The sequence below is a fragment of the Asparagus officinalis genome, chromosome 8, assembly GCF_001876935.1.
Source record: "Asparagus officinalis chromosome 8, Aspof.V1, whole genome shotgun sequence".
In the NCBI taxonomy this organism is placed as follows: domain Eukaryota; kingdom Viridiplantae; phylum Streptophyta; class Magnoliopsida; order Asparagales; family Asparagaceae; genus Asparagus; species Asparagus officinalis.
In genome coordinates, this window is record NC_033801.1 from 690228 (window position 1) to 693087 (window position 2860).

Consider the following 2860-nt stretch of genomic DNA (forward strand, 5'->3'; position numbering starts at 1 on the left):
GAGTAGTGGTACGCAACTGTGTAGCTGGCTGGCTGCGAGAGATTATGCGGTGGAGTACTTTTATAATAAGGAGATGTTTGAAGGGGGGGGGGTTTAGGTGTTGTGATGAAGTGATGAGCTAGTGTTTACTTTTCTTAAAAAGAATGCGTTTTATATGGTAAGCCTGCCTCGGGCCACTTATTGTTTGGGCAGTTGATTAGTGCGCAATAACGGATATGAAGCAGGGGGGAGGGGGGGGGCTCAAATAAATGAGGCTAATACCCGTAATATATAATTGATAAAAGTATGTAGTTCCTATGCCGTATCTTTGAGCAGCATACCCTGTGTTTGAGCCAGGAAATGAGGTAAAGCTCATGGACACACCGTAGTAGTAGTAGAGGAGAGATCACTCGATCCGTACATCATAATTATCCGGTAATAAATGAATCTGCGAGATTTACACCGCATTTTCTTGCACTGAATATTCATTATATCCCCCCCACCCACCACTTTTTTTACCCCCTTGACACAGATCAGGATCGTACATTAAATAATCATATGCGTCTCTCTTAATGTCTCCCCATGTAAATTTTGTTCCTATGGTAGTTAATTCATACTGCTTGATATTGAAACAGGGTGCTATACCGAGAATTGGACATTAATTGGGATCAAAGAGGGGAGGAGGTGAATTGGACATTAATTGTCGAACAGCACTGACGACAGAGATGCAAACATGGAGATACGCGGGTAGTTGACAAATGGCCGCAATAAACCTAACCATAGTCTCGGGTCAGAATTAATAATGACGCGAATGGGAGGTGATCAGTTAGGGGTCTGCACGCGTGTAGGCGGTCTTCAATATTGCAGGAAGTTAAGATTAATATGTCACAGCAATTATTTTTATAGGCTAAACATCATAAGAGACCCGGCCCCCTAAACTTTGCATGATTACCAGGAAACACCCATTTATTTAGCTCTCAAAATATTAGAAAACCACCCTTAAGTTTAGGAGTTATCAGGAAACCCTCTTTTAACTCGAGTTAATTAAAAGGGGTTCTTTTGATAGAATATGAAAGTCAAAGGGTGTATCTTTTAACTTGAGTTTTCAGATATTTTGGAAGTTAGGGGGAGGAGAGTTTCCTTAAATACTCCACTTAAATAGAGCTCATATAGGAGCGTCACAGCAACATATATAACACACAGATTTTCTTTATAGCTTTTTGATCAGCTGCATGTATAAACTTTTTCCTTCCATCTATGTCTGAATGCTTATTCGGGTGGCTCTCCCCAGAATTAAAAAAAAAGCCAAGTATGAACTTTTTACATTTCTTGACTTACTGTTGATATTTTGGTACCAGCTAGTTTGGTTTGATTTTCTCAATTTTGAACCTACTCTTTGTCCATATGCATTCATATTGACTAATTTGCACAGCTAATCTAAAGTAGGTAGCTTCAGTCCCAAGTCCTAATGCTAGACTTGCAAAATTAGTCTGCATAATGACCCACATGAGAATATGATTATACGCAATACAATCAAGCACGACAAAGATAAAAGAACTTCAATGCTCATTAAAATGCAGAGAAATGATGCTTGAAGATGTCACGATAAATGATGATGCTCGAGGGAATGCTACCCGTTCATCACTGTTACAGGGGGGATGATAATGATGGTGTTTGTGATATGTGACCGCCATAATAGTGGTTCATGTCCAAAATGTATGATGTTTATCTGTGCATTTCTTGAATATTATATATGTGGGGAATTATATATGGGAAAACGCCCCAGGGATCCCAAATGAGGGGACCATATAGGGGACAGGTGAGGTGACAAGCCCTCACTGGATGATACACTGTTCATGAACAGTGCAGCATCCAGTGAGGGCTTGTCACCTCACTTGTCCTCTACATGGTCCCCTCGTTTGGGGTTCTTGTAGCAACATGAACAGTGCAGCATCCAGTGAGGGCTTACCACCTCACCTATCCCCTACATGGTCCCTACATGGTCTCCTCATTTGGGGTCCTTGTAGCAACACTCTTATATATGTATGTGTGTGTATACATACAAAGGAAAAATATTATTTTGAATATATCTATTCTCAACATACTAAGTCTAAAAATTATCAGGATAAATATTGTTAGATCATTTCTCCACAGCGCGAGGCGCTCGGTTCCTATTAATTGACAGGTGACAACTCGTATTAAAAGGCCCGTTTCAACTCGGTGAGGCCGCTTAGTATTAATGCGGTGGGCCTTGGGCCATGGGTTAAAGTATTGGAAGGAGATGAAGTTTTCAGCTTCAAATATTGACATAAGCAACTCGTAAGAAGAGTAAAGCTAAATTAATTATAGGGAGAAAAAAATTAGAACGAGCATGTTCATATTCCTATATTCTAGCAAATAACATGTTTACAAAAATTATGAATCAGCATGCATATTTAATAATAAACTAGAAATAATCATATTTAACAAAATGAATGTGCTAACAGTTTAATATTTGGGTAAATCGAACATGGCCCGCTAAACATAACCCAATAGACCTCCCTCGGCTCATTTAGCAGCACTTCGTCCCGCTCAATTAATGACAAGCAGGGGGGTTACTTGCAATTTATCTTTCTAATTAACATGATATTTTCTAAGATGCTAAGTGTTAATAAATGAGTTGAGGGGTTTTATTAAATGTGCCGAGTGTTAATAAATCATGTTTCAGTAAAAATCATCTAAAATACGTTTCGAGTGCTAAACTTATTTTCTATAGAGTAGGATTATAAAATAATATTAGGGGCACACCTCCTAACACACCACCAACCACACCCCCTCTCCCATTGTTATAGTAAACCGGGCCCAACATGAGATTTTAAAATTTTTAAAATCTCATGTGAGG